Genomic DNA, 17,330 nt, shown 5'->3' on the forward strand with positions numbered 1-17,330 from the left:
ATGAAATCAGGATGATATCAATTCTTGAATTCAATTAGTACCATGTGTTTAATTGGAACGTTGATCAAGTGCTCGTGAGCACGAAATTGGACACGAGCATCGAACACTCTGGGTGCTTCAGGGAGCACCGAGGTGCTCGCGAGCAACGGGTTGAAGATGCATGCTGTATTCCTTCGATCCAATGTCCAACAATGTCTCACTGTAGATATGGCTTCCGAAATTTCACTGAATATTCCAATTAAAGTTCAATCGAGTCTCAGAAATGAGAAGTGACAATTTTTTTTCAACTTCTCTAATTATGCTTAATGTCCTATACGATTGCTTAAATACAACTGAGCAATGTTCGCAGAGCCGTAAATGATTGTTCATGATGTAGAAGCAGCTACACGCGTAACTGCAAGCTCGACACAAGCATGCATGTTCATTTTTTTTTTATACAAACATGCAAAATTATTTTTCAAGTTCCGACACCACACGGTATAAGTATTGCTTGCACAAGAACGAGTTCGTACTTTGACTTCAACACTTGCCCCGGATGACCAAGCATCTATTTGCGGCTCTGGTCCAGACTTAACTCAGGCCAAAGCTCATATTTTTGACACTGCCACCAGATGGCGACTTATCCGAAGATGATATCATTCTCCAATATTAATACGGAAGTTTTGACTGCTGGCTGATACGAAGATAAATCCAGGAAAGAGAAAATTCAGCTACTCTGCTCGAAATCAAACACGAGCTCTAAGGAGAGAGGATTCGTTGCCTTTGTAGTGTAGTGGTCTAGCGTACTCACCCGGCAAGTTGGTATTTCTTTCCTTAATTTATCTTCGCATCAGTCAGTGTGTGTCGGAATCTTCATATTCATAACTGAGTGTGACATCATCTTCGGAAAACTGATTTGCTTCATCTTGAAATTGTAAATTGGAAAAATAACCTAAGGATCCACAGAGATACGCTTAGATCCGCTCTTTGATGGAGCAGTTTTTAGGCTAGTGATGGAACCAAAGTCGTTTGAAAGGTTTTATGCAGCTCTTATGGAACTCTTTATGCAGCTTTTGGTGGAACAAAACGTATGTAAGGATAGCGGAGAGTGACGTCATCCTTTCATAAGTCTCCATCTGGTGTCAGCGTCAGCAGGAGAGCTTGGCCTGAGTTATGTCCGCCCGTCCATGTACGGTCCCTTTCAGTGTACACGAGCTCCAAGGAAAGATTGAGAGATTCGTTGGCTTTGTAGTCTAGTACGTTTACCAGGAAAGTGAAAGAACGTAGGTTTGATTTCCTGCAAAGGAAGTTGAATTTTCTCTTTCCAGAAATTCGTCTTCACAACAACCAATTGTTAAAAACCTTTATAGTGGAGGATGGTTTCCTAGAACTCGTTTCTTAATGGTGAAAACAATCAGAGACAAGACAATGACGACGATCAGCAGCAGATGCCTCAACATAGACGTATGAGAAAACCTTTCTGCAGAAAATTCGAACGGAGATGACGTGAATACCTACGCTCGTGGTGGTGATAACAATACGAATAGAAGAGGTTTCTCAAATTGAGAACTGCATGTGTCGCTGTTCAACCTAGGATGCTAGAGAACGAGTTTGTCTGCGAAACGCCATTATATGGTGGCCAATTAACTCCGAGCAACGGATTTCGTGGTCTCTTTTGACCTGATAAGGAAGTATGGGGTAAATTTCGTGTATCGTTAGGGTAAACTGTTAGTTATAAGCAATCTCCGCTTTATGCAGATTCGGTTTTGTCTCCTAGTTAACGTTTGTTAAAATCCTCTCTGCTATCAAGATAAGAAACAAACTAAAATTCAATCATAAGAAAAACTTTTCTGTTAACATTGATCAACAAATATATACCAAGGAATATTATGGTCAAGGAATGTTATATTATTTGCATACATATTAGCGCGTTTGATCCTTCATTTAAATTTTTTCCTATGCATTAAATTATTTCGAAATGTTAGAAACGAATTCGAATCAGCATCTTTCTCAGCTCAGTTTAATCTACTAAAATATTTTGATGAGTTTTCTTTCAGAACAAAATGAAATATTTTTATACATATAAATATACAAAATAATTATCATAGTTATATTAATGGATATGGATTTTTTTCGCAATGCAAATACCTCTCACAAACGTTATCTCGAAATTTTGCTCTTGTTATTTTAAAAATTCTATCGAAATACGCGAAATTTTTTCACATTTGTACAGATCGGAATTATTTATATATATATTTTACATAAAAATATGTTATTACTTCCCTGGCAGTAAAGAGAGGTATTCAATAAGTTGTAATTTGGAATAGCTAGAGTCGCAAAATATTCGTGGAGGTGAAATGGCTTCTATGTATTGCCCAAATGACTACGGAAGAGTCATTTATCTACTCGATCTATATGTTGGTGACAAGTTAATTTCCCTCAGGGTGACAGAAAAAAAATCACATTGGTATTGCTGTCAGGCATGAAAGATACATGCATAAATATCACAAAAAAATACCAGTTGTATCTTCCCACTAAAACTGATGGCTAGTGTTTTCAGCCAACTAATTAGGAAACTTCGGTATACGGCTCTTAATGTTAAATTCTTTTGTTCACAGTGATTGAGTAATACATAATAATAACACAAATAACATAGATCGATATTTTTAAATATCTGGAACTTAATTAACTTTATACAGCTTCTTTTTTAACTGCACTGATCACTCATGAATTATAGCTATTATATATTTATTTGACCCGTATTGTGCTTTTTTGGCATTCCCATGTTAGCACCTATTTTTGACCGCATTTTGACAGTATTTTTTTTATGTTTTTTCCCGACTTCCAGCGAAGAGTGAATTTTTATTCTTTATTAAATTAAGGTTTATAAAGTTATTTTCACAAATTATAATTCATATTACTCTAATCATGACTGTAAATATCCCTTTCAGACCCAAGCATTCATTTTTCGGAAATTTCAAGGTGTTTTTGTAGTTTTGATACTCAAAAAATACATTAAAACAGCAGTTCTCAACCCTTTTCGACTCGCGGAGCCCTTTCTGGTATATAATTTCTAATAGTGGAGCCCCGTAGGCCTATTTTTTATTCATTCATCAAAGTTACTGATTTATTTTTATTATTCAAAAATATTTATAATTATTTTTTTCAAATTTACTGGGTTTTTTTTTTAAATTTTCCTCGAGCGACAGCGGAGCCCCTGGGGAGTTCACACGGAGCACCGGTTGAGGACCGCTGCATTAAAACATATAGATAGATATATGTCAGCAAATCCTTTCTTTTTCAAATTTCGGAGCTTCATAAGAAATAATCCACCTCATTTAAACTTTTTTCAGCCAAGATAATGTAGAGTATATTCATCTTCACATACAATTTTTCCAGAACTTTATAGCTAAGTTTTATGTAATAAATCACACTTTCTCCTATAAGTCATCTTAAAAAAACCCTGAAAGTTCAACTTTAAGTGCTACCCTCTGAGGAAAGCCCCAAAGTTCATGTTCATCATATTTCTAACTCAAAACTTACATATTCCTTTAAGTCAGGGCTTAACTCCCTGAGGTTTGAAAAAAAATTCTACAGTGAGAAAAAGCAACCACCACATTTGTGCATGCAGGGTCTGAAAGGGCTACAAACATTCATAATATTTATCTCACATATTTGTCGTATTCAACGTGTTTTTATTTTCATAAAATGTATTTTTTAAGACACTGCGACTTGCAGTAGCTTTCTATTTCTCACCCATTACCATTTTTTAGCAGTTTTACTAATAATTGGCAATTTTTGTCCCCTTTGGTAACTTTTTCGAAGCGAATTGATGATTTACCGTTTTTTTCTCGTAGCCCCATTTCACATATTTTTCTCGATGAAATATGATCAGCTTGCGTTGCGTAAATTACTAGTGAAACTTGGTTATAACGAGTCAAAAATAATAATTGATGGTTCCGGACCATAGAGTAATATAATAGTACAATAAAATATATATCTTTAGTCTATGGTTCCGACTGATTCTCCAGGGAATAATAGTGAAGTATGTGTGGATACACATCTATAAAAAAATACGTTTCGAAATTGCTGAAGGTCCAATCGATACTAGACATTCTTATAATGAACTCATTACTGCGTTCTTCTTGTGAATGTTATTCCGAGAAACCCCGTCAAGGCCAACTTGTATTGAGAAGATTAGCTACATAAAGAGTTGGATTTCGAAACACCAATTAAAGAGGATTATCAAACGGATTTTGAAAAAAAAATATAAAATGAAGCGATTATTATCCCGGAGATTCAAGTTTGAATAAAATAATTCGGTTTTTCCGGCATGCTGCTCAACCTCGTCATTTTCCGGCATGCTGCTCAACCTCGTCATTTTCCTGCATGCCGCAAAATGAGCGGGGGGAATACGGTACTTCAAGGTCAAATATCGTAATTTTCATTTCATATGGTTTTTTTTTTTCATCTCACGAAAACTCACTTGAGGAAGGTGTGCAAGCTTTTTTGTTCAAAAGGAAACATTTTATTTTCTGGATATTATGCTGAGGTGAACTCGGAAAAAAGAGTCATCTTGTTTCCACCGGGACACGAACTCAGGCTCTCTACCGGGCAAGCATGCTACCATCTACACCACTGGAGACACGACCCTGCCTTCCTTATTTCACGCACTGTGGCGTGAGGCACTGAAGTAGAGACATTAGTAGCCTCTCTTAACTTCAGGAATTGGTCCCCCAGGTGGGTGGGACGGTTTAGAGAGATAGGTGGCTTTTCCATGTCCCGGCGGAGACAAGATGACTATTCTTTCCGAGTTCACCTCAGCATAATATCCAGAAAATAAAATGTTTCCTTGATATCTTTCTTGGGCTGTGTGAGAAAAAGCCATCTATCTCTATTTTTTTGTTTATTTCTGCATTATTTATGGTAGGTCGATTATTATTACTGATGTTTGGAAATAATAATATACGACTGAATAAATGTTAAAATTTTTCGTCTAGTGATTAGTACAGCACAATAATGCAGTGAAACTTGGCTAATTCGAACTTATGTCAAATTTTTAGATAATTCGAATTTCAGCGATTCTCTTTGACTTTTCTATTAAATTTAATGTTAAAATTACTTATTTTTAATTCCATTTTTCCTCGTGTTTCGGATAATTCGAGATTTGATTCAGATGTAAAATGTCTATTTTCTCAAAATTTCTAGATGAAATTTTTCGTCATCCCTTTCTTTATCCCGTGGTTTACTGATCTTTTCTAAAATATAACATGTAGTCAACACTTGAAAAAATACAATAAACAAAATCTAAACTTTTTTGTTGTGGCTCCAAGTAAGAAGCAATGTTTTCGTTACCAGTTCCCCGCATCAGCCTTTGCCTTTCCGTCGGCAGCTGGAGTTTTTATCGTTTCTTGGATGACTTCATTTGCAATGCCAAGAACAAATGCAAATACTACTATTCTGAAATACGAACGTTTGTGTATGAGAGTGGTAATCTCTGCATAGATGGAATGTTTAAAAGCTTGAGTACTGAAATCCCAGTGACCTGTCAGGTAAAATCTGTTGGAGATTCATGTATCTCTAGCATTACTGTTCCTTTATTTTAGAATGTCGATGTAGCTTAGCAAAATTTTTCACCATATCCAAACGAGGGTCATACGCTTGTTCAACTCTAACGAAAAAAAAAGGGGGGGGGTACTTACGGGTGCAAACGTTGGTGAACAAGTAAAGAATAAAGTCACATAAAGTCAAAGAAAGCAACAGGTGGCCCTATCAGTGGCAGAAGCTACGGACATGTTGGAAAAAAATGGCTGTTGAAGCTTGAAAATCACATTTTCCATTCTTTGAATTAATTTGAGGATTTTGAGGAGCATCCAAAAGAAAACAAATTAAAATTACAATTTTATTAATCAAATGTTTATCATTATTTTTCACATATTATACAAACTCTAGTTACAACAACGAGGAAACTGTCATAGTAAGTGGTATCATTCAATACATTTTAATAATAATGATTAAGAATTTTTGACTATTTGCGAAAGTATAGTCATCCTATATTGATGAATTGGATGATTCGAACTTTTTTGCTGTCCCCTTGAGCTTCAAATTAATCAAGTTCAACTGTAGTATCGATCGATATGTTTAGAAATATTTAATAGTATTTAATAGATTTTTAAAATATAATATGATATATTTAGATTCAAAAAACAATTATCATATAGACGAATTTCAAAAAATTTCATGTTTCGATACAATACTTGCAATACCAAGAATAACAGTTCGAGATAACGTTTGTATAAGGTATATGTCGAAACAAATCTTTATCTATATATTAATAACCACGATAATTATCTAGTATACAGTCGAATCCCATTGTAACAAACTCCAAGAGACCGAAGAAATCACTTCGTTGTAATGAAATTTCGCTATAAAGGAATTCCATCATTCCTATGCAAACTTATCTGGGGGATTGGAAAAGTGTTCGTTACAACGAAATTTTCGCTATAACGGTATTCGTTAAAATAGGATTGGACTGTATTCATATGTATATAAAGATTTTTTTTCGATTTTTATTCCCGTAATTAAATTTTTGAAGTTTTTGAGAGAAAAAACTCAAAAAAAGAAATTGAGCTGAGAAAAAGATGAAGATTTCAGTTCCTTTCAAAAATTTCGAAATAATTCAATACATATGAAAAATTGATATTGAAATGAAGGATCAAATGTTATCTTATATAGAAATATATTTTGAAATACCTGAAACTTAATTATATTCAAGTTGACTGAGTTGCACTTTGGTGAGAAATTGCAAATCTCAACCGAGAACCATCCAGGATCTAAAAGCAGCTTTGGTGGAGTAGGTAGAAATGCCACTGGGACTCATCAACTGTCTTGTTAACGGTATGCTGACTCGCTGTGTGATCTGTGCGTGTGTTAAATGTGACCATACATCCTATCAACCCTCATTTTAGGTGCAATCTCACACATCGTCAGAGTTTTAGACATTTCTTACTCTCCGACTTCCCTTTTAGACCAGAGCATTCATTTTTTAGAATTTTCAATGTTTTTGCATTTCTCAAACTCAAAAAAATGCATTAAAAGCATAAACGTCATCAAATCTTTTTGCAAATTTTTGATTTCTTCGTGGAGAAATAATTCACTTTTCAGCCAAGGTGTGATGCATGGTATATTCATCTTCACATAAAAAAATTTGCAGAATTTTGTTGCTAAATTTTACGTAATAAAACACTTTTTTCGTAGGCATGGTCTCCTGTGGAAGGCATCTCAAAAATCCCCTGAAAGATCAAAATTAAGTTCTGCTCTCTGGTGAAAGCCCCAAAAAAAAGTTCATACCATTTTTACCATATCTTTAACTCAGAACTTACACAATTCTTCAAGTCAGGAAAAGAAAAAATTATACATTACAAGGGAAACCAGCAACCCACACATTTGCGCCACCAGGGTCTGAAAAGGATAATGATTAGGTACTATCACTGTTTTGGATTTCAGTTCCTTTCAAAAATTTCGAAATAATTCAATACATATGAAAAATTGAAATTGAAATGAAGGATCGAATGTTAACTTATATAGAAATATATTTTGAAATACCTGAAACTTAATTATATTTGCAGTTTCTTTTCTTTGGGAAACCTATGACATCGATATTGAGAACACAAAAACGAAAGAATTCAAATTACCATAATATTAGAATGATCCTATATTTCAATATACTAAATATCGAAAACTCCTCTGAGACCCGGAGGTGCTTGTGGCTAACTCAGAAACAAAAGAAAGGTATTATGAAAGGAATATAACACCCTCGATTTACACCAGAAGCTACTTGAGCAAATATTACCAATATCAAATAATTCCGAAAGAGAGAATTCAGTCAACATAACAACAACAAAAAAAACCCTGTTTCTATAAGCCGATTGCTTTGTTTCTCTGGTAAAGTCCAATAATACCTGCAGGATCCATCAAAAAGAAGAGTATTTCATACCAAGCAATATTACTTCTTTTTTTTTTATATATATATATTTCATTTTTGAAGAGAAATATTTTGCCGCCATTTTGTAATAAAAAGTGATATTAGGCTGCGAGACGATAATAAACAATAAAAAATAATAATATAGCTATTTTTATTCTATATTTATAGAGAAGAATAGCTTAAGGCTACTAAAGTGATGGGTGGATTATGTGACCATTTTTAAGATCTAGATAACTCCTTTTTTTTTTTTTTTACCGCAAATGTTTATTTCTTTCTACTTTCACTGTTGCAACAGTTATCAAGTTTTATCTGTGCTACTGTATTTGATTATTTTTCTTGTATTTTTGATATTTTTTTGGGGGAATATTTTTCCTTTCCCCAATATAAAAATATTTTCTCTCTTCTGGAAAACCTCACTCGATTACTCGAGATTTCTCGAGATTTCTTTCTTATTTTTATGACAGCATTTCTGCAGTGCTATCCAAAAAAAAAAAATGCTCTTTTTTTCATGCTACGTACCTAAACTGACCTCAAGTGCTATACTTATTTTTATGATTTTTCGCTACTGGAAATGTCTTTCTTCCTTAACATCAACTTTTAGCTATTTTCATATTTGAGAAAAAAGTCTTTTTTTTATTTTTCTCATATTTTTTTAATGCATTTTCTTGGTATAAAGTCTGTAAGCAAGAGATTAAAGAAAGTATGTTGACACGTAAAATCCATAATGTCCAAATGCACGTATTTCGCTATCGTATCCAATGGATTCTTGTTAAGGCAAATATCCAATGATGATTCATTCAGTATTTATATTTATTCAACATTTTTTTTTTGGTTATTGTTACAATTATGAGTTTAGCCCACTTGAATATTTTCGAGAATTTATTTCAAATAATAAATCAAATCTCCGTTTGACATATTCCGTATGAGTTAGAAAAATATAAAAGAGAATAGAAAACAAAGTTTGGTACAGAACTAACGTTTTTCACTTGCTATCCATTGCTAAGGTGAGCATGTGATCTCGTACGTACTCACATGATCTCATCGTACTTCCCGGAACATTTTTTAATCTTCACGTAATATTTTTGCCATCCATACTTTTTATATGAAAATGTCCCGTTTTCCCTCGTATTTTCAACGGACCCTGCTCGAATTTTTATTCTTTTCTGAAATCAAGGATCTCCATATTTTCCCACTACATTGTGATAATTATAACTATAAATATAAATAATTATCTCACATATTTGTCATGTTGAATATTTTTTCGTGGAAAACATTTTATTCCACTGAGATTTGTGGCAGCACTTAATTTCCCGCCATTTGACAAGTTTTTAGTAATTTCAGTCATAATTAGCAATTTTACTTTGGCTTCATTTTTGGCGACTATTGGTGATTTCCCGTGAATTTAAAAATCTCAATTCCCCGCAGTTTTCTCTATCCATCACCATTGTAAGCACGTTTACCTGTATATTCAAGTTTCAATAATATTTTACATCGTATCTGTGACTGAAACTTTCTCACTGTAACCCCCCTCCCCCCTCAGTGTTCACATTTAACCTATTCTTCCATGTGTTGTGTCAGATAGCCGAACGTTTAGTTCACTGCTCAGCAACCTCAGTCTCAATAATCCGCGTGTATTTTTTTTTATTTAAACAAATCACAACATACAAATACTGTATATAATATATTAATATAAACATAAATTACATAAAAACACAAAATACACACATATACTACTGTACATGCACTATTGTAACCCCCAAGGGACTGCAAGGTTCTTCCAGCACTTGTCTGTCCATTCATTCTAACTTGGCCTTAAACTGACGGTCACGGTCTAATTTTTCCACCTGAGAGCGTAAAATTAGCGTTGTGCGACGGAAAATTAAACTAGATGTGACTACGTCTTCCTTTTAGATTCAATCTCATTATGTAAGGTCAGGTCATCACGAAAGATGCGTTATCTTTCACAATAATGGTGTTCTTTTTCTTCTGTATATTGTGTGGTCAATGTCAGCCAAAACCGGTTCAGATCAAACAATGAACTAATGTGAAAATACGAGAAATATCATGCCCGGATTCGACTACAAAAAAAAGAATGAATCCTTTCAGTGTTTCAAGGTTTAAAAATTCCGTCACAACGCTGGCCATATTTCGTGGTGGAAAATGCGGAAAATCACCAGTTATGAGTAAAGTTGCCAATTATTTCCGAAAAATCACCAATGGTGGGAAATGAAGCACTACTGTAAATCGCAATCGATTAAAATGAATTTCACGAAAAAAAAAACGTACTAAATAAGACAAATATGTGAATTGAAAATTCATATTAATAGTGATAATTACCATAATATAATTTTTAACTTGGAAAAATAATTTTAATTTGATTTCAGTAAAGAATAAAAATTTAAGTTAACTCCTTCGGAAGTACAAAAAAGACTGGGAAATTTTAAGTGAACAAAAATCACGGGAATGTCCCAAGAAATACAAGTCATATGGTTACCGTAATCTCAATATGGTAAATACAGAAAATCCCTAATTGTCAGCAACTCTTGCTGAAACTGCCAAAATATATCTAATATTGCAAAAAAAACAATCAACCCCAAATAAAAGGCTAAATTCCATTTGAATCCAAATGCACAACAAAATTACAGAACAATCCCTTACTTTGCAACTGCTGAAAATCGTAAGAAAACGTACTTCATAAAAAAGAAGGGAAAAAAAGACATTTTTATCAGGTTTTTGTGATTTCGGCTATGGCGGGGAAAGGATTAAAAAGTCGGTAGGTACATCCAAAAATACAGAAAAATCCCGTAAAATAAGGATAATATACGGCCATCCTACTTCTTATAAACTATTCAGTGTTTCAACTGGCACCCAAATGTATAAAAGCAGTTCAAAAATGTCTATCGTGCTACAACCTCTTTTACAAAAAGCCACAATAAAACATACCACCCATGTGGAAAACACACGAACATTATTTATAGTTTCTGCTCGCAAATATACTTCAAAAATCCCAAAAAAATACTAAAAAGAGTCAAAATATCACGAGTTTGACTTGGGAAAAATGGGATTATTTCGATATTTTCTTATCTTCCAATGAAGTTCTCTTCTTCCCCTTCCCACCCCCCAAAAAAAAGAAAAAAAAAAGAAGTTTTTCTTTTTGAAAACACGGATTTCAACTGAAAAAGTTGAAAATATCTCTATGCGGTGTTTCCTTTTTATTATTATTTTTTTTTTTGTTTTTGTTTGCTACCCTTGTTTTTCAATATATACCCATTGCTTTTAGCCTTTCCTTCTGGGAGGAGCCCCTACAAAAGCTTTTGTGCTCTTGTGGAATCCTTGAGATGTATCGGCAAAAAAAAACAAAAGGGATGGTTGGTCTGTATACAGTAAGTAGTAGGTAAGGCGAATCGCTAAGGAAAAGACACGTTGGAAAGAGATGCAGAATAAGAACCAGCCAAAAAACAAGAATCAGTTTCCTTCTTCTCTCTTCAACATGATTGAATGGATGGCGCCAGAAGAAAGCTGATATTTTTGTGCATTTCTTTTGTCGAACGGAGGTTACATGGATAACCAAAAATATATATATTCTGCTAAGTGTCCAACATCTGTTTCCGAAGAGTATTGATGTATTTGATTTATTTTTCTTGAGCATTTTTTACGTTTTTTTCTTGATGTCCCTGACGGTTTTTGTGTTTTTTTTTCTGAGTCTTTTCTGGTTTCTTTTTCCCCTTTTGGTCCATCAAATAAAGTTGTTTTTTTTTTTTCATTTTATTTTTTGAACTTGCAAAGTTTTTCGGATGCAGATAGCGTTTGCAGCGATTTGTGAATGTCGAGGGTGCTATAATTTAAAGAGCCACCACGTTCCACGACCGATAGCTAGTCGTAGAGGGGCTATATAGCTCTAAGCGGGAATAGAAGAGAATCTTTCAAATCTTAGATAAAAATAATAATAAAAAACTTTTTCCCGTGGCTTAAGAAGAGGAATACTTTTCGGTGCCAATTTGGCACCTATTGTATTTTTTTGTACATTTGTCGTGTTGTCAATTTTTTTTTTTTTTTCATTAAATGTATTTCAATACACTGCGATTTGTAGTAGCGCTCTATTTCGCACCAGCCCACGCTTTATGTAGCAATTCTACCCATAACTGGCAGTTTTTTGTCACGTTTGGCAACTTTTTTGATTATTGGTGACGTTCCGTGTTTGGGATCTTCTGCAATTAAGTCAGGGCCACACTCGTGTCAAGAATGACTTAACTCTTTGGGACTAGGTGGGTTAAAAACTGTCCCACCTTTTGCTTAGCTTTTTATGCATGTGGTGGGATATATTTTAACCCACCTCGAAAAGTTGAAGTTACTCATAGTCATACAGTTTAATATTTTATTTAAAGTTTTTCATTCAGTTGGCAATGCTATGCACCAACGGTAAATTCGTAAATAAGTGAAAAAAAAATTCTTATTTTCAGTAATGTTTTATGTTAAATAATCGAAATGAATGTTTTTCAATTTTTTATAATAAAAAAAATTCTGTGCAACTGGGGTTTTAATTTTCTTTAAAATCATGTACCTCAAAGAGTTAATAGCCATTCGCAAATATTTGCCTCCAATATTTACCTCCCCGATGCAAAGAGGCAGCAGCGGCATAGGTTAGCTACACACTGGTCCAGCTTGGCCCGATATTCTTTGGCGAATATTTGCTTCCAGAATACTCCGTGTTGTGACTGTTGGTGTTCTTCGACCAATGTGCGGCCAGAAGGATTGGAAAATCGGGAAGGAAGGCGATATATCTTTGACTTGGGCTGGAAGGTACTGGTCATTCTGTTAGACCAGCATTCCAATATCTTCCAGCCTCCAACATTTAACGATCATAGTCAATGGTTGAGCGGCCACACTACCTACCCATGACCAACCTTGGAACGTATTGGGCCAGCTTTGACACGAGTGTGGCCCTGGCTTTAGTGAAAATAGTTTCAGAAGACCAGTGACAACAGCCAATATTTGGCACTATCATTCATATGCCAGATGATTGCTGGTCAACCGAATGACGGCCTAGTCCATTTTCCAAGGAATTTCCAACACTAGATTTCCACAACCCCCAATTTTCTTGTGAGCTCTCTGCTGCCACTGGAACCGTAGTTCTAAGCTTTACTATTTGCCGAAGATTACATTAGAGAAGGCTTTTTGCTAGAAGAGACCTGCTGTTTTCATCTTCTCACTCCCTCACACAAGAAAGTGCGTCTGGCATAGAACATCAGACTTGCGCAACTTCAGTTAATCAAAGTTCTCTCCAGTGACGAGTCTAGAGACAGTCTAGACACTGATTCTAGACACGCCCTGTTCTGGATAGAACTTGGCAACTGATATCACTCCTCCATTATCAGAAAAAAAGACCACTCTATTGGCAGAGCTATTATTTTTTGGCAGTATTATATTAGATAAACGTGCTCACTATTTCAAGTGTTTGACAGTCCCCTTGAGTGCTCAGACGGAGGATATGTGATCTTATAGATAGTGAGGAGATATTAAAGCTTCATGTGAGACTCTTCATGGACGCAGTTTGTTTTTCCTTTTCATGGACAACACTCGTTCACGTAAAGCTGAAATGTTGGAGAGATTAGCTTCAAAGGCGGATGGATTAGCCAGCCAGATTTCAAGACCAGAATCCGATTGAATATGTCTGAGTTGCACTTTGGTGAGAAATTGCAAATCTCAACCGAGAACCATCCAGGATCTAAAAGCAGCTTTGGTGGAGGAGGTAGAAATGCCACGGGGACTCATCAACTGTCTTGTTAACGGTATGCTGACTCGCTGTGTGATCTGTGCGTGTGTTAAAGGTGACCATACATCCTATCAACCCTCATTTTAGGTGCAATCTCACACATCGTCAGAGTTTTAGACATTTCTTACTCTCCGACTTCCCTTTTAGACCAGAGCATTCATTTTTTAGAATTTTCAATGTTTTTGCATTTCTCAAACTCAAAAAAATGCATTAAAAGCATAAACGTCATCAAATCTTTTTTCAAATTTTTGATTTTTTTCGTGGAAAAATAATTCACTTTTCAGCCAAGGTGTGATGCATGGTATATTCATCTTCACATAAAAAAATTTCCAGAATTTTATTGCTAAATTTTATGTAATAAAACACTTTTTTCGTAGGCACTGTCTCCTGTGGAAGGCATCTCAAAAATCCCCTGAAAGATCAAAATTAAGTTCTGCTCTCTGGTGAATGCCCCAAAAAAAGTTCATACCATTTTTACCATATCTTTAACTCAAAATTTACACAATTCTTCAAGTCAGGTCTTCACACCATGAGGTGAAAAGAAAAAATTATACAATGGAAATCAGCAACCCACACATTTGCGCCACCAGGGTCTGAAAAGGATAATGATTAAGTGCTATCACTGTTTTGGATGGTGGTGCATTTGTCTCTCTTATACAATTTTATCTGTCTTATTCTCCAGGCTGGAAAAGATCTCGGTAACGGAATAAGTCCGGTGACAGAGTTCTGGCGTTCATGCCATGTCTTATACTCTATATCCACACTAAATTTCATTCAATTCATCCAGGTTTTTTTGTGAGAAATTCGAAAACATGTCGACGGCCCAGTTCAAAAGGTAACAACTCAAAATTCCATTTGTTTGTGATAATCAGCATTTTCAAGATTCAGTTTGTATGGAGCTGAATGGGAATCAACTCTGGTTTAATTCCAGTTCGGAGCGTATAAGCAGAGTTGGGAGCTGTTACTCTTTTGCAAGATATACACGCATTTTCCACTGTTCTCATGACGTGCATAACTCGAAAATACAATTTTCTGAGTTGTTGCCTTTTTGACCCTGGGCCGTCGATACGTCTAATATCTTAATTTTGAGCACCATTTCGAAATATCCAAAATCAACAATGAAGTCCGATCTTATAGCGAGTAAAAATTGTGCGATTCAAAAAGTCTTCTTTCTGGCGAATGATGAGGCAAATATTATATTTGCATATTTATTAATATTTTATCCTTCATTTCGATTTCATTTTTTATGAATATTAAATGATTTCGAAATGATGAAACGAATTAAAATCAGGATATATACATTTGAATAGTAACTTTGACATCGCTTTATTGTAATATTTTAATGAGTTTCTTTCTCGAAAATTCAAATTCAAAATACAGTGAATCCCACTTTTAACATTCCCAGTTATAACGTTTTCCCATTTGGTACGACTCATATTCGTAGTCACAACTCTTACTTATACTCATCAATATTTCCCGTTTTCCGGCTTAGAACGTTTTTTTATGATGGTTTTCTGAAAAACGTTATAATTAGGAGCGACTGTATTACACACACCACTGGCAGAAAGTATTTCATGATCCACAAAAATGCTCCGTTTAAAACACAAAAATAAAAATAATCCATTTTTTCTGCGAGTGAAAAACTTTAGTGCAAAAAATCATTTTAAATACGAAATAAATGAAAAAATCATAAATTTATTGCAGTTTGACCTTGCAAATCAGTTCATGAACTGGCAACACCGGAAAAAAAGTGTTCGATCAGAACTTTCGTGTGGCAATAAGTGTTCGATCACTGTTTAAAAAATACATATTAGCTCGAAATATGTAAATGATATAATGTCTGCGCAGTTGCAAGGTGACCAGACAATGTATAAAAAATGAATTTAACCGAGTTTTCATCGTTATAATTTTTTTCTGATGCGCTAAAAGATGGCGCCCAAAAAGATATCTTTCTGATCATTTCTAAAGCTGATAATTTCCATGTTGGAAGAGACGGATTTCCCCGAAGAAAAGTTGCTGGATTGTTTAACTGTATTCTATGTACCGTGAGCATATCTTTGGAAAATATATCAGAGGACTGACAGAGTGTTTTTACCGTGGTGTCGTCTTGTCATATGAAGTTAGTCGCACCCCGAAACCATTTGCGGGCACTCGGAATCAAAAAAATTCTTCTACAATGTTCGTGCAGAACTTCTAAAATCGTATTACACTTCACGATGCAAAGTACTCCTAGTCTGTTGGCTATCATGTATGTCCAAAGTTAAATGAACGAGAAAATAAATTGAGTAGCTTTTTTCTCTCTTATCAATGCTCTAATCGTTGAGGTTTTCTTCTGTTCTTCTCCACGCGAATTTATCGTAACCATGTCTAGTTTTCAAACTGATTCTTGACTCTTCATTGCGAAGTTGGGGTATCTTCTAGTCAACCATTTTCCACTGACGTGATTTTTTTACGCCATTGTAATCAAGACCTCGTTTGCTGTCGATTTGAATGAGATTTATGCGTTTATTTGCAGACCCTAAATCACTCTTCTCGTGAAAGTTGCAGACACGAACCTTGTACAATACTTAGCTCATTCTGCATTCGGTTATTTTGGGCTGGCACGATGGTTCTTCTATGTAAGTGCAACTTTTCCATCATCTCTCCTTGTGATTTCAGATGTGCGATTCTCAATACCACCAGTCCTCTGATGTTTTCCAAAGATAACTCACTGTACATAGAATACGGTTGAACAATCCTGCAACTTTTCTTTGAGTAACTCCGCCTTCCAGCATGGAAATTATCAGCTTTAGAGATTATCAGAAAGATGTCTTTTCGAGAGTTATGTCTTAGCGCTTCCGAAGGAGTTTTAATGAACATTGTTTGGTTACCCTGCAACTGCGTAAACATTATTTCATTTACATATTTCGAGCCAATAATTTTTTCAAACTGTGATCAAGCAAGTATTGCCACATGAAAGTTCTGATCGAACACTTTTTTTCCTTGGCGTTTCCAGTTCATGAACTGATTTCCAAGGTCAAATTGCAATAAATTTTGATTTTTTTTTTCATTTATTTCGTATTTAGAAGGAATTTCTTTTCCAAAAAATTTCACTGGAAAAAAAAGTTGTTTTTATTTTTTGCGTAGTTTTTTTTTTGTGAGTAATCAAACACTTTCTGCCAGGGGTAGTATAGAAAATTAAAATCTTTATAAATGTAAAGAATAATTGTGATGGTTATTAATATAGATTTTCTTTGCAATGCAAATGTCTTTAAAACCTCGTCTCGGCTGTACTTATGGTATGTGTGCAAGCCGCTGTAGTGGTCGAGTGGTCATAGTGACAGTCTCGCATCGCGCGGTTCTACGTTCGAACCCCACCGTTGACACAGTGGTGGTTCCCAACTTCAAGACATGAATGCGAGCCGATTTCTTCGTTTAAAAAGTCTCACCACAGAGAGAACATTAGGCCTACAACGATAAAATATTCAATCATTACACTTCACAATTACTCGCAATTCGAAAAATAGATGGCAGCACTATACCAAGCAGACTTCACGTTAGGTTCACAATACGGACAAGCACATTCCCACATGTACCGATTCGTTAGAAGTTCCG

This window comes from Pholcus phalangioides, unplaced genomic scaffold, assembly GCF_987345545.1.
Source record: "Pholcus phalangioides strain wild (caught in Gottingen) unplaced genomic scaffold, Ppha-v1.0 ptg000007l_1, whole genome shotgun sequence".
NCBI classification, from domain to species: domain Eukaryota; kingdom Metazoa; phylum Arthropoda; class Arachnida; order Araneae; family Pholcidae; genus Pholcus; species Pholcus phalangioides.